The sequence below is a fragment of the Cetorhinus maximus genome, chromosome 3 (assembly GCF_964194155.1).
Source record: "Cetorhinus maximus chromosome 3, sCetMax3.hap1.1, whole genome shotgun sequence".
NCBI classification, from domain to species: Eukaryota; Metazoa; Chordata; class Chondrichthyes; order Lamniformes; family Cetorhinidae; genus Cetorhinus; species Cetorhinus maximus.
In genome coordinates this window covers 159,205,880-159,226,739 of record NC_135881.1, presented here as the reverse complement: position 1 = coordinate 159,226,739, position 20,860 = coordinate 159,205,880, and the positions used below count along the sequence as shown (strand labels likewise).

Here is a 20,860-nt window from a genome sequence, read left to right as displayed (position 1 = left end):
GGTATTCACATATTAAACAAACACCATGTCCTTCCTTTATTTCCCAAGTTTCCCCTTTAAATGACGATCAACAGTACAATCTCCCTTAAGTTTCCTTTGATAACTCCAAGGTTCTATTTCTCCTGTCTTGCCTGGTAGCACCTGTGGACAATCAAAAGTGGTATATATTTGTTTGATTTTGTCCAATTGAAGTAGATTCCTTCTGGACTGGAGTCAAGTACTGATTTATGAATGGTTTGTCAAATATTTGAGTTTTATCTCTTTAATATAGACCACTGCCAAGGTCAGGTGAAACAGTAGTGTCAGGATCCACATCTTTCCTCCTCTTTGCTGATCTGTAAGATAACTGCAGTATTTACTCTTCCACAGTTTTAAGTTGGTTAATATGGTCCCACTTTCTCTCTTTATGTTCATTTTTCTTTCCTTCCTCAATCTGTACCAAGTATATGGCTGAATTTAACATATCTATGATAGGATGGACCTTTCCATTTTGGATCAAACACATTTTCTTCCTGCTGTAGCTGAGTGTCATAACTAAATCTCCAATTTGGGATTCATAAGGTCTTACTTTTTCATCAAAGTATCTTTTGATTCTTTTGAAATTCCCAAATTTGACATTACATACTGGTTTACTAAAGCTGTTTGTTCTATTGTTTGTTCTAACCATTTAGAGCTGCATGGCTCCTGTGTCATAGGGCTAGTTGCTATTAAGGAGCTGGGGTTCTTATGAGTCTTTCTGTCATTGCTTGATAAGGGGGAATCCCTGTTGTTCTATGAGATGTTGCTCTAATAGCCATGAGACATAGCCATTAGATGGGGTAATCTGTACACAACTTTTTCAGCATTGTTTTTAATGTTTTGTCCTCACTCTCCACCACTGCAGAAGACTGTGGATGATGGCTAATGTGACATTTATGTTTGATTCACAATAGTTTTTTTCATTTGGTGAAAATTTTTCTGTAAAATGTAAACCATGGTCATTGTCTATCTGCAATAGATACAGATTATCTCACTCAATAAAAGGCTTGCAGCAATGAGTGCAGTGTTATTTCTGCAAAGGAATGCTTCAGTCCATTCGGAAATTGCTCTATCACAACTAGTGCATATTTGTAATTGTTTTGAGTTTTTGGCAATCAACCAATAAAATCAATTTGTAGATATGTCCATGTCCTTCTGGGGGTGGAGCACTCTTTAATTCTGTTGCAGTGTTTTTGTTGCAATACTTTCATTTCACATTGTATAATGTTATGTTGGCCTAGGTGGTGGAGTGAAAGTCACACCAGCAATTATATGTGTATCAGGAGATGATTATAATCCATTTTATAATTATAATTAATTTTAATGCAAAACGGAGAGTAATAATGAAAACAGCTTGCAAAAATGGATCATAGGTTTCCTAGATTAACAGCAAATGGAAATTAAACCCCTGTTGTTTGGAGAGACCTCATTGTGTGTGTTCCCCCATATCAATGTACTTGTAGGTAAGGAGAATACTTACGCTGGAATTTTCCATCTCTGTTGGCAACCGGCGCCATGGTGGGAAGGCCAAAATTTGGTTTCACGTCATCGTTTGTGTTTGTCTGCTCCACCTGTTAATGGCGGGCCGTGTTTCCCGCCGCAGGAAACGTCATTTTAATACATCTATATATCATTATAAACCCTGCTTGCCGGAATCACCCCCCCACCCCCGTCCCACCATGCTGGATCATCCAGGCGTGATTGCACACTGACATATTTCACAACAGCGTTTAAAAGGCATGCATCTGGCGAGCTTAACTTCGAGGGGAATTCGGAGGTGAGTGCACACTAACGTCGTGCAGCACTCACGAGGGTCACGCGTTTCAAGGTTGAGGCATTCAGGCGAGGGGAAAAGGCAAGTTGCTTTTTCCTGGCTGGCTGACAGTGCAGTGCCAGGGCAAGGGCTGCACTGCAGTTTTGGGGGGGGCAAGGCAGCACGCTGTGAGGTGTGTTGGGGGATGCAAGGTCAGCACTGCATCTGAGGCAAGTTGTAGGGGGGTGGGTGAGGGGGCAAGGCAGCCCTGTCTGATGGTAGTGCACAAGCACAGTGAACAGTCATCCGCAGCTGAGACAGTTCAGGCGCAGCCACATTGACATGCTTGGAGTTGGGCCTCTGGCTTATCCGCCCACTCAAGCAATGCAGAGGCATGAAACTGCCACCAAATGTTGCCGAGTTTTTCATCCCTCGGGCACAGACTGCAAGCTAATAAGTGTTTTAGTGGACTGCAGAACAATTGGACGACTAGGCAAGTTGTACAATCTTCTTGCAAAAGCTGGCCATGGAACAGTCACTGGTGGAGGGGCTCACAGCCCCTTGCAATGTCTGAATTCAGTTTTGGACCAGTCTCTGCCATGGTTCAATCTAACAGTGCAGCCTTGTGGTGCAGGTTTGGAGAATGCCTGCGCCTGAGCTGAGAGCACAGCATGTAGTCCAGTGGGTGAAGCTGCCGCCAATCGGCGAGGTGGAATGGGGCGGAGGTGGGTGGGGTTTTGGGCAGCCATGTAGCGCACTAAACTCTGGCCATCCAAGTGGTGGCCAGCATTCTGTGGGAAGCGTGAAGGGGCCTTCAGACTTATCCAAGAGAGGTTATTAGTACACCCACGTGTCTCTCTCTTTCATCGTGCAGGAACATGGAGTCTGGTGACCTAACTGTACGCCTCATAGCATACAGGGAGCAGAGACGAAGGAGAAGAGAGCTGATGATGCCCTTGCGGTGGCCTCAAAAGTGCAACAGAGAGAAGGTAAAACAAGGCTCATGCTGCACTTTGCACTTTGGTGGAGCAAACCATTGGAATGTTGAAAATAAGGTCCAGGTGTCAGCGATGGAGTTCAGTCCGCGCAGCAGCGGAGGACCGATATCCTCAACCAAAGTCTCCATGGTGGCTTTGTTGACCTTGGTGCATTGGCATGCCGGCGCTATCACCTCAGACTGAAGGAGAACGGACTCTTCCATCGTGCCTTACAACCTGAGGAGTGCAGTGGACATCTCTTCCTGATGTTCCCGAGCTTGCCTTTGCAGCTCCAGCAACTGAGGTATGACTGGGTCCAAAGCCTCCTCATCTGACTTGGACTTAGCAGAATCCTTGTCTCCAGCAGTCCTCCGAATGCCAGAAACCTGGGAAGTCCCTGCCGCCACCTGCTCTGGATCAGACAGTGCAATGTGCTCACCAGATTGTGACCCGAAGCTACTCTAAAGCTAGGTCCCACTGAGGTGTGTGTGTCTGCGCTGGTGGAGGGTGTGGGTGAGCACTGTGATCGGTCTTCAATTAGGGCGTCATCAGATTCTTCATCTGAGGTTTTTTCGGAGCTTGAGTCAAGGACCTGGGTCGTGGAGCCCTTCGGCTGTTTCCCAGATGTGCCAGCGAAAGCAAGGAGAGATAATTAGTGCATGACAGGGGAACAGGGGAAGTCTCTCGCAGCATGGTTGCCTCATGGATGTTGCACTGCTGGATTCTCACTTGGTTGAGCACCACAGACCTCACCATCAGCATAGGAACAGTCCAGATTGTTGCCACCCAGCTGGATGACTCTGTTTTCAAAATCCGTGAGGACCTTGATTTCAGGCATTCCTCCACCAGTATCACAGTCACAGTGTCTTTACAGTGCAGAAGGAGGTTATTTAGCACATTGAGTCTGCACTGACTCTCTGAAACAGCATTCCGCCTAGTCCCCTACCTTATACACATCTGTGACCTCTGCCTTTTGTTGTGTGCCAGCTTGTCCTGTATGAAGACAGATGGAAAGAATGTAAGCAGGACGTCTGCCAGGCCAATGAGAAGGATACCTGGCATTTGTGGGTGCTGGGTGCTAGCCCTTTGCAGGGGCAGCCTTTAAATATGGCGCCTGGTTAACTGAAGGCCTGAGGTTATGGTGGGGCGGGCAAATCAGAGGATACCCGGCGTGTTTCCTGGGAATGCATAATTAATGAGGCAGGAATGGGATGATACGGTACGAAAACCCACCATTGCAGTCGGCAGGTAAAATGTCCTTTTTCCCACCCGCTACCACACTTAGTGCAAACCTGGGACAATTCAGCCCTTAGTCTCTCAATGGGCCACCCCACAATGTGCCTTAAGAGATTACAACACAAATATTGTAACCCTTTAAATTAAGATAAAACTACCCCTTCCAGCCAATAAAACAAGAAAAAGTTCAAAACCAATAAGATGCTTAAGCTCAAAAAATGACTAAATAGTGGCTTAATTGTCATTCCCACCCATATAGCATTGTACAAAGAAATGCACCACGAATACAATGGGATACGAACAGTGTGAAGGGCACAGAGGACACAAAATTCTTGAACTTCATTCAGAAGAATCTTTTTAGCCAGCATGTAACAAGCCAAACAAGAAGGGTCACAATTCCAGATTTAGTCTTAGGAAATGAAGCTGGGCAAGTGGATGAAGTAGTAGTGGGGAACCATTTTGGAGATAGTGAACATAATACAGTTAGATTTAGCATCATTATGGAAAAGGACAAAGATAGAACAGGAGTGAAAGTTTGAAACTGGGTGAAGACAAATTTTACAAAGCTTTGCAAAATGTTACAAAGGTGCCCTGGCGAGAGTGGTCTGGATACAGCTACTGGAAGGGGAAACAGTGTCAAATCAGTGGGAACCATTCAAAAGTGAGATGCTATGGGCAAAGTGTAGACATGTCCCCACAAAAGTAGAAGAGTGGTACTGCAAAATTGAGGGCCCCCTGCTTACCCAAAAGCATACAGGGTAAAATAAGGCAGAAAAAGAGAGCTTATGACAGACACAAAAAACTTAATACTGTAGAAAATCTTAGAAGAGCATTGAAATTAGATGGGTGGAGAATAAAAATAAATTAGGAAAGCAAAAAGAGGATATGAAAAATTATAGGCATGTAAAATCAAAAAAAGCCCAAAGATGTTTTACCAGTACACTGAGAACAAGAGAATACTAAAGTAAGGGTGTGGCCTATCAGAGATTAAGCTAGTAATTTATGCGTTGATGCAGAAGATGTGGGCAATTAAGATGTCTCAATGAGTACTTTGTCTTTGTCTTCCCTAAGGAGAGGGATGATGTAGATATTCTCGTTAAAGAGAAATGTGAAATTTTAAATACAATGAGCATAATGAGAGAGGAAGGCTTGTCCAACCCGCAGAAGCTTCTCTATGTCGCCCCTGAACGATTGTTGAAAATCCTGGTAAGAGGGGTCAGTGAGTTTGATGATTTCTGCAGGGACTGCCCCTCTAGCCATAGTCTGTTTCTCTCCTGCGTTTGCTGCTCATAGGCTCTTGAACCTATGGGAGAGAAATAGGCTGTGATTGGAGGAGCAGCGAACACTGGCAACTGTGAGTTTGTGAAGATAGAGAGACCCTGGAACGCTAGGGGCCTCCACTCACCACACTTTCCCATGGCTCCGCCACCATGCCTCAACTCCTGGTGCTCTGGCCCGGCTGTGGCCGCTGTCCACACTTCTCCCATGTTCCCACAGCTGTTCCCCAGTTCTGCCTGCGTTCCCCTTGTTCTCAGCCCTCCCCTCAGCAGGCACCTGTGTACGGACTGCTAAGTCTAAGGTGCCTCTTCCGTGCTGCCCCCCCACCCCCTTCCAGTCGAATTAGTGAGTGTGAGAGTGGCTGAGTGAGTGTGAGGGTGGCTGAGTGTGAGGGTGGCTGAGTGTGAGAGTGGGTGAGTGTGTGAGGGTGGTTGAGTGAGGGTGATTGAGTGAGTGTGAGGATGGCTGAGTGAGTGTGGGTGTGAGGGTGGCTGATTGTGTGTGTGTGTGTGTATATGAGTGAGGGGAGTGTGTGTGCCTGGCTCGCTCCCAGTCTCAGGCTTCTCATTCACTCTCACCCCCACAAACCAACAGGCACTATCACCCACTCTCACTGGGGGGTGAGGGTGGAGTGAGCTGGACACACACACTCTCATCCTTTCACATTCATAGACTCATAGACATTTACAGCACAGAAGGAGGCCATTTGGCCCATCGTGTCCACACTGGTCAACAAAGATCTGACAACACTAATCCCATTTTCCAGCTCTTGGCCCATAGCCCTGGCAACGCAAGTGAATATCTAAATATTTCTTAAATGACACCAGAGTTTCTGACTCAACCACCCTTTCAAGCAGTGAGTTCCAGACTCCCACCACCCTCTGGGTGAAAAAATTTCTCCTCAACTCCCCTCTTAGCCTTCTACCTCTTACCTTAAGTCTCTGCCCCCTGGTTATTGACCTCTCTACGAATGGAAAAAGTGCCTTCCTATCCACCCTATTCTATGCCCCTTATAATCTTATACACCTCTATCAGGTCCCCTTTCAACCTTCGCTGCTCTCAACCTTCACTGTAATGGTCACCTTTATTTATTATTCATTTTTTTCATTATCAATTTATTGTTGTGACTTTTATTTCCCAGCAAGTTGTTTCTTTTCATACGTTAGCTTTTTTTTGAAGTTCATGTTTATTGTTGTGCCAAATCTTTCCTTTCTGAAATTTGCTCATTGGCTAAAACTTAAAATGTGCCCCCCCACCCCCAACGCAAAGAGTTTGGACAAACCTGTACTGAAGGGACTGACATCCTGGAAGGTGTATAAATCACCAGTGCTGGATGGATTGTATCCCAGGCTGTTAAAGGAAGCCAGGGAGGAAATAGAAAATGCTCTGAGGATCATTTTCCAATCCTCAATAGATATGGGTGAGGTTCCAGAGTATTGGAGGTCTGCGAACATTGTACCATTATTTTAAAAGGGTGCAAGGGATAGGCCAGAAAATTATAGATCAGTCAGCCTGACTTCAGTGGTAAGCAAATTATTGGAATTAATTCTGAGACACAAGATAAACTGTCACTTAGAAAGGCATGGGTTGATCTGGGATTAACAGGTTTTGTTAGGGGAAGATCATGTCTTACTAACTTAATAACGTTTTTTGAGGAAGTAACAAGGAGGATTGATGAGGATAGCGTAGTGAATGTTGTCTACATGGATTTTAGTAAGGCATTTGTCAAGGTCCCACATGGCAGACTGATCAAAAAAGTGAAATCCCAGGGGAAGGTGGTGAGTTGGATTCAAAATTAGCTCAGTGACAGGAAACAAAGGGCAATGGTCAATAGATGTTTTTGCAAATGGGAAACGGTTTACAGTGGCATTTCACAGGGCTCAATGTTGGCGTCCTTGTTTGTTGTGTATATTAATGAATAGTTGTTTGGTGGTACAGAACTTGAGCATTGCTGAAAAAAGAGATATGTCTCAGCTTTTTGTCATGCACTCATCAGGACACTCACAAGAATGCCAATATAAGGCAAAAAACAACAATTTATACTGTACAAATGTATCAGATTGCGAGTCTGACTGATTGGTAGAAGGATTGAGGGGATATTAGAAAAAACATTTTCACCCAGAAGGTGGTGGGTGTCTGGAATTCACTGCCCGAATTGGTGGTTGAGGCAGAACCCCTCAACTCATTTAAAAGGTCTGCACCTGAAGTTCTATAACCTGCAAGGCTACAGACCAGGTGCTGGAAAGTGGAATTAAAATGAGCGTCTCGTTTCTATTTTTTCTCTCTCTTTTGGCCGGCGCAGACACAATGAGCTGAATGGCCTATTTCTGTCCTGCAACGTTTCTATGGCTCTATGAAGTAGTACCAGTAATGATCAATCTAACAGATGTAGGATTACAAACGTTTAAGAATAAGACCAGAGCCTTACAAGAAAGAATGCTCCATCAGACTGTTAAAGAATTCTGGGAAAGTTCAGATATCATAACAGTCAAAGAAGTGATTATTAATCCGTTTGGAGTCCCAAGAGATAACTCAGATCCTCATAAACGAGAAAAGAGAGTCTTTCCTACCTGGGAGCGGAGCAGAGGCAGGTCAGGAACTGGGAGCAGCATAAATAGAGCCAGGGGATCGGAGCGCGTCCGTTCCTACCTGGGAGCGAAGCAGAGGCAGGTAACCGGGAGCATTTCAGCTGCGGAAGAAACTGAGTGGGATAAAACAACTGACCTCGCAGGAAACCAGTAAGTTGATTGGCTGGCAAGTGCTTGTTGTAAGTGTGTTAAAAGCCAGCTTAGGATACTGGAGTTAAGATAGATCTATAAATAACAAAAAGTAAAACGTTAAAATAAAATAAAATAGTTAAAATAAAATAATTAAAATAAATACCTAAAACACATACCCATGTAATTAAGAAACATATAATTTTTAGTTGTAATTGTGGGTGGTACTAGCATTTAATAGACACAGTAAATTGTAGAATACATAGGGATTATTCCAAATTAATTAACAAAATAATTAAAATAAATTAGTAAATAAATACTGTAGTAAACACTTTATATAAAATTTAAGGTATTAGAGTGCAGCTTGGCCATGTGGAATGTACATCTTGTGGGATGTGGGAAGTTGTGCAGGCTCGCAATGACTAATCTGCAGGAAGTGTCGCCAGCTACAGAAACTTGAGCTCTGAGTTGCGGCGCTTGAGCAGTAGCTGGAGAAAGGCTGAGGATTGCATGGCTAGCATGTTTAGAGAGGTGGTCACACCACAGCTAAGAAGTACACAGGCAGAGAGGGAATGGGTGACCACCAGAGTACCTAAGAGAAACAGGTAGATAGTGCAGGAATCCCCTGAGGTTATCTCGCTCTCTAACCACTTTTCCATTTTGGGTACTGGTGAGCGAGATGGTTTCTCAGAGGACAGGGATCGGTTCTGGGGCAGGTGGGACCTGTACAAGAAGGAGAGGTTACACCTTAACAGGACTGGAACTAATGTTCTTGCGGGGAAGTTTGCTAGTGCTGTTGGAGAGGGTTTAAACTAGACTGGCAGGGGGATGAGAACCTGAGGGGAAATTCAGAGTGCAGAGGAGAAAAACTGGCAGTGGGAAGTAGTGAAGTATCAACTAATAACGAGGATACATCTGAGAGTAGTATCAAGGTAGACAGAATACTTGGAGAGTTTGATACAATTAGAGTAGGCAATGGTAAGTCATTAGATGGGCCAGAATAAGGTGGAAAGTAAAAAAGCCTAAGTCAGGGCTAATGTCAATGTATTTGAATGCATGGAGTGTGGTTAATAAGATTGGCGAACTGCAGGCACAGGTTGACAAATGGACTTATGATATTATAGCTATAACAGAGACCTGGCTGAAAGAAGGGCAGGACTGGATGTTAAATAATCCTGGGTACAAGATGTTTAGGAGAGATAGGAAAGGAAGAAAAGGGGAGGGGGGAGTGGCAATACTGATTAAAGATGGCATTGCAGTACTGGAGAAAGAGGATGTTCCAGAGGGGTCAAGGATGGAATCTCTCTGGCTAGAGGTAAGGAATGGGAAAGGCGCAATAACATTGGTGTAGTATATAGAACACCAAATATTGGAAGGGATGTGCAAATTTGCAAAGAAATTACGGAGGTGCAACAATTATAGAGTAATCATAATGGGAGATTTCAATTATCCGAATATACTGGGATAGGAATAGTACAAAGGGCGAGAGTTCCTGGAATGCTTTCAAGATAATTTTCTGTTTCCAGTCCAACGAGAGGACATGCACTTTTGGCCCTGGTTCTAGATTGGCCCCAGTGGATCAAATATCAGTGGGAGAGCCTCTAGATGAATGTGACCATTGTATCATAAAGTTTAGTTTAATCATGGAAAAGGACAGGGAACAATCCAGAACAGGGATGATTAATTAGGGGAAAGCCAACTTTGATGGGATGTGGATGCATCTGAATCGAGTGAGTTGGAATCAAATGTTGGCAGAAAAGACAGTGGCTGAACAATGGGCCACGTTCAAAGAAAAAGTATTGCAGGCCATGTCAAGGTATATTTCCTTGAAGGGGAAAGGTAGGACAAATAAATCCAGAGCATCCTGGATGACGAGAGAAATAGAGTTAAAGATGAAAAGGAAGAAGTGCGCATGCGACAGATGTCAGGTGGAAAACAATGGAGAATGACCAGAGGGGAATTGAAGAAGCTAATAAGAAAAGCAAGGAGAGAGCATGAAAGGATGCTGGCAGCAAACATAAAAGGGAATCCCAAGGTCTTCTATAAGCATGTAAATAATAAAAGCGTGGTAAAAGAAAGAGTAGGGCCGATGAGGGACAATAAAGAGGACTTGCATGTGGAGGCTGGAGAAATAGTGCAGATGTTGAACAAGTACTTTGTATCTGTCTTTATAAAGGAAGAGGATCCTACCCAGGCTGAGGTGAGAGAGGAGGTAACTGGTACACTAGAAGAATGTATAATGAGAGGAAGGAGGTGTTGGAAAGGCTATCTTTACTTAAAATAGATAAGGTATCAGGACCAGATGAGATGCATCCAAGGGACCTGAGGGAAGTGAAAGTAGAAATTGCAGAGGCACTAGTGATAATCTTCCAGTCTTCCATAGACCCAGGGGAAGTGCCAGAGGACTGGAGAATTGTGACTGTTACACCTTTGTCAAAAAGGGTTGCAAGAATAAAGCTGGCAACGACAGACCAGTCAGTTTGACCTCAGTGGTAGGGAAACTTCCGGAAACTATAGTACAGGATAAAATCAATAGTCACTTAGACAAGTGCAGGATAATTAAGGAAAGCCAGCATGGGTCTATTACAGGAAAATCATGTTCAACTAACTTGCTGGAATTTTTTGAGGAGGTAACAAGAGAAGGGAAATGCTGTTGATGTGGTGTTCATAGATTGTCAGATGTAGTGCCACACAACAGACTTGTGAGCAAAATTCTAGGTCATGGAATAAAAGGGAAAGTAGGCACTTGGATAAGAAATTGGCTGAGTGACAGGAAACAGTCCATGTGGTGTAGGAAATGCAGAAAATGCAGAAAAGTATGAGGTGTTGCATTTTGGAAGGACAAACCAAGGTAGGACATACAAAGTAAATGGTAGGGCACTGAGGAGTGCGGAGGAACAAAGGGATCTGGGAGTTCAGATACATAATTCCCTGAAAGTGGCGTCACAGGTAGACAGGGTTGTAAAGAAAGCTTTTGGCATACTGGCCTTCATAAATCAAAGTATTGAGTATAGGAGTTGGGAGGTTATGGTGAGGTTGTATAAGACATTGGTGAGGCCTACTTTGGAGTATTGTGTGCAGTTCTGGTCGCCTAACTACAGGAAGGATATCAGTAAGATTGAAAGAGTGCAGAGAAGATTTACTAGGATGTTGCTGTGTCTTAAGCAGTTGAGTTACAGGGAAAGATTAAACAGGTTAGGACTTTATTCCTTGGAGCATAGAAGGATGAGGGGAGATTTGATAGAAGTTTACAAAATTATGAGGGGTATAGACAGAGTAAATGCGAGTAGGCTCTTTCCACTTAGATTAGGAGAGATAAACACAAGAGGACATGGCTTTAGGGTGAAAGAGGAAAGGTTTAGGGGGAACATTAGGGGGAACTTCTTCACTCAGAGAGTGGTGAGAGTGTGGAACGAGCTGCCATCTGACGTGGTAAATGCGGGCTCACTCTTAAGTTTTAAGAATAAATTGGATAGATACATGGATGGGAGAGGTCTGGAGGGTTATGGACTGGGTGCAGGTCAATGGGATTAGCGGAATAATATTTCGGCACAGACTAGAAGGGCCGAATGGCCTGTGTTCTGTGCTGTAGTGTTCTATGGTTCTAGGTACACCCACAGTACTGTTAGGAATGGAGTTCCAGGATTTTGACCCAGCGACTGTGAAGGATCAGCGATATATTTCCAAATCAGGATGGTGAGTGACTTGGAGGGGAACTTCTAGGTTGGGGTGTTCGCATCTCTCTGCTGCCCTTGTCCTTCCAGATGGTAGTGGTTATGGGTTTGGAATGTGCTATCGAAGGAGAATTCCTGCTGTGCATCTTGTAAATGGTATACACTGCTGCTACTGTGCGTCAGTGGTGGAGGAAATGAATGTTTATGGATGTGGTACCAATCAATTTTTCCTGGACAGTGTCAAGCTTCTTGAGTGTTGTGGGAGCTGCACTCATCCAGGCAAGTGGAGAGTATTCCATCACACTCCTGATCTTGTGCCTTGTAGATGGTGGATAGGCTTTAGGGAGTCAGGAGGTGAGTTACCCATTGCACGATTCCTAGCCTCTGACCTGCTCTTGTAGTCACAGTATTTATATGGCTAGTCCAGTTCAGTTTCTGGTCAATGGTAACCCCCAGGATGTTGATAGATGGGGAAGCTTCCAGAAACAATTTCCTAAATCTTCAGGTCTCTGGATCTAATGAGATGGGACATAGTTGGGAGATGCCCATTAGAACAATGCAGAAGTCCTGATACTTGAGTTCTGCGGAAGGGTCATGAGGACTCGAAACGTCAACTCTTTTCTTCTCCGCCGATGGTGCCAGACCTGCTGAGTTTGTACATGAGGGTACATGTTTTATAACATTTTTCAAGCGCGCACTCACCCTGCTCGCCCTCTCCCCCACCCCCACCGCCTGCACAGGCAGCGCTCAGCATTGCCACTCGCATTTCACGCTGGCCAGGCCTTAGTTGGCCCGCCTGAGTGAAATCACCTTCCGGCCTCGATCGTGGTCAGCTTCCTGACAGAGCCCGCCCAACAAGGGCTAAATTCTGCCCATGAATACAGAATTGACGAGGTGATAGGAAACAGAGTTGTAGTTAATGGATGATTTTTCCGAATGGAGGAAAGTTTGTAGTGGAGTTCCCTAGTGGTCAGGGATGGCAACTTTGCTCTTCCTGATACGTATTGATGACCTAGACCTTGATGTACAGGGTACAATGTCAAAATTTGCAGATGATACAAAACTTGGAAGCATTGTAAACTGTGAGGGGGACTGTGTAGAACTTAAAAGGACTTGGACAAGTTGGTAGAATGGGCGGACAAGTGGCAGATGAATTTCAAGGCAGAGAAGTGTGAAGTATGTACATGGAGAGACAATATAAAATAAAGTGCACAATTCTAAATAGAGTGCAGGAGCAGAGGAACCTGAGTGTATATGTGCATAAGTCAGTGAACGTGGTAGGGGAGGTTGAAAGCGCGGTTAATAAAGCAGTATCCTAGACTTTATTATAGAGGTGTAGAGTACAAGAGTAACAAGGTTATGCTAAACTTGTATTAAACACTGGTTCAGTCTCAACTGGAATATTGCTTCCATTTCTGGCCATTGCACTTTAGGAAAGATGGGAAGGCATGAGAGAGAATGCAGAAAAGATTCATAGAAAAAGATAGGTGAAGACAAATGTAAGTCCCTTAGAGTCAGAAACAGGGGAATTTATAATGGGGAACAAAGAAATGGCTGACCAACTAAATACATACTTTGGTTCTGTCTTCACAAAGGAGGACACAAATAACATATCAGAAATGTTGGGGAACACAGGGTTTACTGAGAGGGAGGAACTGAAAGAAATCAGTATTAGTAGGGAAATGGTGTTGGGGAAATTGATGGAATTGAAGGCCGATAAATCCCCGGGGCCTAATAATCTACATCCCAGAGTACTTAAGGAAGTGGCCCTAGAAATAGTGGATGTATTGGTGGTCATCTTCTGAGATTCTATTGACTCTGGAACAGTTCCTACAGATTGGAGGGTAGCTACTGTAACCCCACTATTTAAAAAGGGAGGTAGAGAGAAAACAGGGAATTATAGGCCAGTCAGCCTGACGTCGGTAGTGGGGAAAATTCTAGAGTCTATTGTAAAAGATTTAATAGCTGAGCACTTGGAAAACAGTGGCAGAATTGGACAGAGTCAGCATGGACTTATGAAAGGGAAATCCATGCTTGACAAATCTACTGGAGTTTTTCAAGGATGTAACTAGTAGATTTGATGAGGGGGAGCCAGTGGATGTGGTTTGTTTGGACTTTCAGAAGGGTTTCAACAAAGTCCCACATAAGAGATTAGTGTGTAAAATTAATTGGGGGTACTATATTGAGATGGATAGAAAACTGGGTGGCAGACAGGAAACAAAGAGTAGGAATAAACGGGTCTTTTTCCGAATGGCAGGCAGTGACTAGTGAGGTACCGCAGGGATCGGTGCTGGGACCCCAGCTATTCACAATATATATTAATAATTTAGATGAGGGAATTAAATGTAATATCTTTAAATTTGCAGGTGACACAAAGCTGGGTGGGAGGGTGAGCTGAGAGGAGGATGCAGAGGTGCTTCGGTGATTTGGACATGCTGAGTGAGTGTGCAAACGCATGGCAGATGCAGCATAATATGGATAAGCGAGATAAAAACAAAAAGCTAGAAGAGTTCAGCATCATGCCGAGCCCGAAATTCATTGAGATGAGGGCGTAAGGGTATGAAGCTAAGTCCTTTGCTGAGCACTGAACGTTCAGCATTGGAGAGGGGAAGGTCAGGGGGTATAGTGAATACGCGGTGCTCCAACAACTCATCGACACCAACACCCATCTGGGACCCTCCACCCCTGCTTGTCCCTCCGTCCCCACCCCATCTTCCAATCCCAGCCCCAGCCGTGTATTCACTATACCCCCTGACCTTCCCCTCTCCGACGCTGAACGCTCAGTGCTCAGCAAAGGACTTAGCTTCATACCCTTACGCCCTCATCTCAATGAATTTCGGGCTCGGCATGATGCTGAACTCTTCTTCCGCCGTCTTCGTCTCCGTGCTCACTTCTTTGGGCAGGAGTCCTCTCCCCGTTCAACGGATCCTTTTACCCAACTCCAATATTCTCCCTCCACCTGGACCCCTCCCTCTGGATTCTTACCTTCTCTTGATCTTTTCATTGAGAACTGTCAGCGTGACATTAGCCGTCTCAATTTCTCTGCTCCTCTCACCCATTCTAATCTGTCTCTCTCTGAACTTACTGCACTCCGTTCTCTCAGGTCCAACCCCAACATTGTCATCAAACCCGCTGACAAGGGTGGTACTGTTGTTGTCTGGCGCACTGACCTGTACCTCGCGGAGGCTGAGCGTCAACTCGCAGACACTTCCTCCTACCTCTCCCTGGACCATGACCCCACCACAGAACATCAAGCAATTGTTTCCAGGACTGTCACTGACCTCATCTCCTCTGGAGATCTTCCTCCCACAGCTTCCAACTTGATAGTCGCCCAACCTCGGACGGCCCGCTTCTACCTCCTACCCAAAATCCACAAACAGAACTGTCCTGGCAGACCGATCGTGTCAGCCTGTTCCTGCCCCACGGAACTCATTTCTCGTTATCTTGACTCCCTTCTCTCTCCCCTTGTCCAGTCCCTTCCCACCTACATCCGTGATTCCTCTGACACCTTACGTCACATCAACAATTTCCAGTTCCCTGGCCCCAACCGCTTCCTCTTCACCATGGATGTCCAATCCCTCTACACCTCCATCCCCCACCAGGATGGTCTGAGGGCCCTTAGCTTCTTCCTTGAACAGAGGCCCCAACAATCCCCATCCACCACTACTCTCCTCCGTCTGGCTGAACTTGTTCTCACACTGAACAATTTCTCCTTTAACTCCTCTCACTTCCTCCAAATAAAAGGTGTGGCTATGGGTACCCGCATGGGCCCCAGCTATGCCTGTCTCTTTATGGGGTATGTGGAACATTGCTTGTTCCAGTCCTACTCCGGCCCCCTCCCACAACTCTTTCTCCGGTACATCGATGATTACTTCGGTGCTGCTTCATGCTCTCGTCGGGACCTGGAAAAATTTATTAATTTTGCTTCCAATCTCCACCCCTCCATCATTTTCACATGGTCCATCTCTGACACTTCTCTTCCCTTCCTTGACCTCTCTGTCTCAATTTCTGATGATAGACTGTCCACCAATATCCATTACAAGCCTACCGACTCCCACAGCTACCTCGACTACAGCTCCTCACACCCCGCTTCCTGTAAGGACTGCATCCCATTCTCTCAGTTCCTTCGCCTCCGTCGCATCTGTTCTGATGACGCTACCTTCAAAAACAGCTCCTCTGACATGTCCTCCTTCTTCCTTAACCGAGGTTTTCCACCCACGGTCGTTGACAGGGCCCTCAACCGTGTCCGGCCCATATCCCGCGCATCCTCCCTCACGCCTTCTCCTCCTTCCCAGAAACATGATAGGGTCCCCCTTGTCCTCACTTATCACCCCACCAGCCTCCGCATTCAAAGGATCATCCTCCGCCATTTCCGCCAACTCCAGCATGATGCCATCACCAAACATATCTTCCCTTCACACCCCCAGCGGCATTCCGTAGGGATCGTTCCCTCCGGGACACCCTGGTCCACTCCTCCATCACCCCCTACTCCTCAACCCCCACCTATGGCACCTCCCCATGCCCACGCAGAAGATGCAACACCTGCCCCTTCACTTCCTCTCTCCTCACCGTCCAAGGGCCCAAACACTCCTTTCAAGTGAAGCAACATTTCATTTGCATTTCCCCTAACTTAGTCTACTGCATTCGTTGCTCCCAATGCGGTCTCCTCTACATTGGAGAGACCAAACGCAAACTGGGCGACCGCTTTGCAGAACACCTGCGGTCTGTCCGCAAGAAAGACCCAAACCTCCCTGTCGCTTGCCATTTTAACACTCCACCCTGTTCTCTTGCCCACATGTCTGTCCTTGGCTTGCTGCATTGTTCCAGTGAAGCCCAACGCAAACTGGAGGAACAGCACCTCATCTTCCGACTAGGCACTTTACAGCCTTCTGGGCTGAATATTGAATTCAACAACTTTAGATCTTAAACTCCCCCTCCCCCCATCCCCACCCCGTTTCTTCCCCCTCCCCCTTTTTTTTCAATAATTTATATAGATTCTTCTTTTCCCACCTATTTCCATTATTTTTAAATCTAAAACTAAAACTTTGTTAGTCTTTCCACCCCACCCCCACTAGAGCTGTACCTTGAGTGTCCTGCCTTCCATTCTTAATTAGCACTTTTCTTAGATAATATCACCACCACCTTCAACACCTCTTTGATCCTTTTGTCTGTGACATCTTTTGATTATCTGCTCCTATCACTGTTTGCTTATCCCCACAACCACCTCAACCTCAACTTCTCTCTCCCCCCGCCCCCCCACCTTAGACCAGCTTATATTTCACCTCTCTCCTAACTATACTTCAGTTCTGCCGAAGGGTCGTGAGAACTCGAAACGTCAACTGTTTTCTTCTCCACCGATGCTGCCAGACCTGCTGAGTTTTTCCAGGTAATTCTGTTTTTGTTTTGGATAAACGTGAGGTTATCCACTTTGGTAGCAAAAACAGGAAGGCAGATTATTATCTGAATGGCTATAAATTGAGAGAGGGGAGTGTGCAATGAGACCTGGGTGTCCTCGTACACCAGTCGCTGAAGGTAAGCATGCAGGTGCAGCAGGCGGTAAAGAAGGCAAATGGTACATTAGCCTTCATAGCCAAAGGTTTCGAGTACAGGAGCAGGGATGTTTTGCTGCAATTATACAGGGCCTTGGTGAGACCACGCTTGGAATATTGTACGCAGTTTTGGTCTCCTTATTTGAGGAAGGATGTTCTTGCTATGGAGGGAGCGCAGCGAAGGTTTACCAGACTGATTGCTGGGATGGCAGGACTGACATATGAGGAGAGATTGAGTCAATTAGGATTATATTGGCTGGAGTTCCGAAGAATGAGGGGGGATCTCATAGAAACCTATAAAACTCTAACAGGACTAGACAGGCAGGAAGGATGTTCTCGATGGTGGAGGAGTCCAGAACCAGGGGTCACAGTCTGAGGATACAGGGTAGACCATTTAGGACTGAGATGAGGAGAAATTTCTTCATCCGGAGAGTGGTGAGCCTGTGGAATTCACTACCACGGAAAGTAGTTGAGGCCAAAACATTGTATGTTTTCAAGAAGGAGTTAGATATAGCTCTTGGGGTGAAAGGGATCAAAGGATATGGGGAGAAAGTGGGAACAGGCTATTGAGCTGGATGATCAGCCATGATCATAATGAATGGCAGAGCAGGCTCGAAGGGCCGAATGGCTTACTCCTGCTCCTATTTTCTATGTATGTTTCTATGTATAAGAATAGTTCTAGAGATGAGGAACTTTAGTTATATAGATAGATTGGAGAAGTTGGGACTGTTTTCCTTTGAGAAGAGAATATTGAAAGGAGACTTGATAGAGGTATTCAAAATCATGAGGGGCCTGGACTGAGAAGATAGGGAAAAACTGTTCCCACTGGTGGAAGGATCGAGAACGAGAGAGCACAGATTTAAGATAATTGGCAAAATAAGCATTGGAAACATGAGGAGATCTGGAATGCACTACCTGGAGGTCGGTTCAATCGAGGCATTCAAGAGGGAATTGATTTATGATCTGAAAAGGAACAATATGCAGGGTTATGGGGAGAAGGCTCTGATCAGTAGTTTTGTTTAATGTATTTGACGAAAGCCAGAGACCAAGTTTTAAAAGCTCTATTCAAGTAATGTTTATGTTGACTATTCTTTTTTTCTAACATAAAGACCACATATGTGTTTGCATACAACAGAGAAAATGATGGAGAAAATTTTAAAAAGTCATAAGTGCACTCCTGTTGTAGATTTTTGCATCCTGTAAAATTAAGAAACAATACTAAGCTGGGCAGAGATAATCAGGGTTAATTCTAAACCAGCTCACCTGGCATGAATGGTGCAAATGAGGGTTAAAACAGCACCTATCTGGACCCCACAGCATTTCCTCCCTCAACCCCCGACCCCAGTTCACCTTTTCCTTCACCCCACCCCCACCTGCAAATTTAACCAGTGGGAACTCAATTGAAATCTGAAATTCATAACCTGATCACTTCATTGGCTACATGCAATTTAAATTTAAATCAGAAGAGATCACACAGCACCAAGCTACCAGTGACAATATGACAGGCAGCATGTCTAGACTAAAGTAATTTTTTTATTCTTTCATGGGATGTGGGCATCACTGGCTAGGCCAGCATTTGTTGCCCATCCCTAGTTGCCCTTGTGGATGTTGTGGTGAGCCGCCTTCATGAACTGCTGCAGTCCACTGTAGGCGCATCCACAGTGCTGTTACAAACAGAGTTCCTGGACTGAATCTTGCATTCTGAGGTCAGGCGCACGCAGGAGTCGGAGCAGCGCCCGCCAACAATTAAAGGGCCAAGTAAGGTAATTAAAAAAGGCCTATTGACTGCGATTTTACATTGCCTGTGCGATTTTTAGCTCGCCGCATGGGCAAAACGGGTGGGTGGAATTCATATTATAATCATTCACTCATCCACGAGTGGGATAAAAGACCCCTGGAGCACCAGAGTACTTTCTCTGTCATTGCCAGCTCTTTGCTGTGTGAGTACAGAATTGTCCCTCAGTTTCTTGGCATCTTGTTTGATTGTCAAGCCTGCCTTTCAGAATCTCAAGTCCTCATCTTCCCTGGAAGGTTCCCCTGAGTATTGCAGCAAAGTGCTCCTTCATTTCCCAGGCACTGCTCCTCTGCATCCCACCTAATGGGGATAGTGTATTCTGCTTGTGGAACCTCCTCTGAAGAGGAAGAGCGGCAGGAGGAGAGGAGGCCAGGTGGGTGCAGGCAGCATCCCAGGGACAGACCTTTTAGAGGAGAGGCACAGGCTTAGTTGGTGCAGAGCAAGCAGGGAGCCCAAGATGGGAGGGCACGCCGAAGGCACTACCCAGCATCTAGTGTGTTCAGGCAGCGCTCCAACTACCTCCAGATCTCCAAGGTCCAGTGCCGCAGGGGACTCCCCCTCTCCAGGGACATAGTGTCAGCAATATGTCCGGAAATTGCCTCCAATTGCTTGGGTGGACACCCCATGCCTGTGGCTTTGAAGGTCACAGTGGCCCTCAACTTCTATGCCTCCGATTCTTTTCAGGGCTCAGTGGGGGATCTGTGTGGTGTTTCTCAATCATCTTCCCATAGTTGCATCAAGCTCCTGACTGATGCTATCTTTAGACACGCCTGCATGTTCATCCACTACCAGACAGATGAGGCGAGCCAGGTGGAGAGAGCACAAGGCTTCATTGCGATAGCTGGGTTCTCCCACATCCAGGATGTAATAGATTGCATTCACATGGCCATCAAGGTGCCAGCAGGTGAGCCTGGAGCTTTCGTAAACAGAAAGGGATGTTCAGGTTATCTGTGACCACAGGACACAGATTCTCCAAGTTTGTGCCCGTTACCCTGGGAGCTCACACGATGCTTGCATCTTGCGGCACTCACAGGTACCAAGACTATTTGTGGCTCCTGCACAAGTGGATGGATGGCTCCTGGGTGACTAGGACCATCCCTTGAAGAGGGATGACCCCACTCCGATACCCAAGAACTGAGGTCAAGGAGAGATACAACAGGAGTCATGCCTCCTCAAGGGCAGTGGTGGAGAGGCCATCGAGCTGCTGAATTTGCACTTCAGATGCCTGGACCAGTCAGGGCGAGCATTACAGTATCCTCCAGCGCATGTCTCCCTCATAGTCATTGCATGCTGTGCCCTGCACAACCTGGCTCTGGCAAGGGGGGACCCACTGGAGGAGGAAAGCGAGGCAGCGCCAGAGGCCACGGAGGATGACTCAAGTGATGGTTCAGAGGAAAAGCCTGGGAGGTGCAGGGTGAGGACCTCGGCAGAGGACAGGAACCTTCATGGAGGCAGGGACACCAGGCATGCTTTGATCCAGTGAACCTTCAGCTAGGAATCCAAGGCATCGATGCCTCGTCAAGCCAATGGCATTGTCTCCTTTGCTAACAATCAATAAATGAGAACCTAACCCAGTACGCCAGCACCACACAACGCAGACTTTTATAAGACTGTGCTGCACCTGGCACCTATTCGTACCATCCAGCCAACTCAGCCCATTTAAGTCAAATAAATGTTTATGTTGCTTCACGTGAACAAAGCGTCCATCCCTAAGACAAGCTGCTCCAGAGTCTATAGAATTTTGGAAGATGACCACCAATGCATCCAATATTTCCAGGGCCATTTCCTTTAGTACTCTGGGATGTAGGTTATCAGGCCCTGGGGATTTTTCAGCCTTTAACCCCATTAATTTCTCTAGCACCA

The 20,860-nt window shown here is 45.8% G+C and overlaps 1 protein-coding gene and 1 long non-coding RNA gene across 2 annotated transcripts in view; one reads left to right on the top strand and one right to left on the bottom strand.

Annotated features, from left to right (window-relative positions):
• LOC144679000 (uncharacterized) overlaps positions 1-7,938 on the bottom strand; it is a 79,636-nt gene extending 71,698 nt beyond the window's left edge. The window contains exon 1 of the long non-coding RNA XR_013576224.1: positions 7,833-7,938. This is a non-coding gene — a long non-coding RNA (uncharacterized LOC144679000). The remainder of the gene's footprint in view (positions 1-7,832) is intronic.
• phactr1 (phosphatase and actin regulator 1) overlaps positions 1-20,860 on the top strand; it is a 711,982-nt gene that overhangs the window by 632,251 nt on the left and 58,871 nt on the right. The window lies entirely within an intron of this gene.